The sequence below is a fragment of the Athene cunicularia genome, unplaced genomic scaffold, assembly GCF_003259725.1.
Source record: "Athene cunicularia isolate RWA unplaced genomic scaffold, athCun1 SCF_26, whole genome shotgun sequence".
NCBI classification, from domain to species: Eukaryota; Metazoa; Chordata; class Aves; order Strigiformes; family Strigidae; genus Athene; species Athene cunicularia.
The window spans coordinates 25,125-25,329 of NW_020799333.1; positions in this window are offsets into that span (position 1 = coordinate 25,125).

Consider the following 205-nt stretch of genomic DNA (forward strand, 5'->3'; position numbering starts at 1 on the left):
CGGCTCTGTCCGCCAGCTCCCTCCTGTGGCCCCGCGGGTGGTTTAAGCCGCTTCCTCCCGCCCTCTCCCCACGGTTTCGCCCAGGGGCTCGCTGGGCGCCTCCCCGCCCCGCCCCGTGAGCGCTCTCGCCCCTTCCCCGGGCGGTGTTTGACCCGACCGGCCCCCTCGGTCTCGCCCGCCTCAGCCTCACGCAGACTCTCCAGCC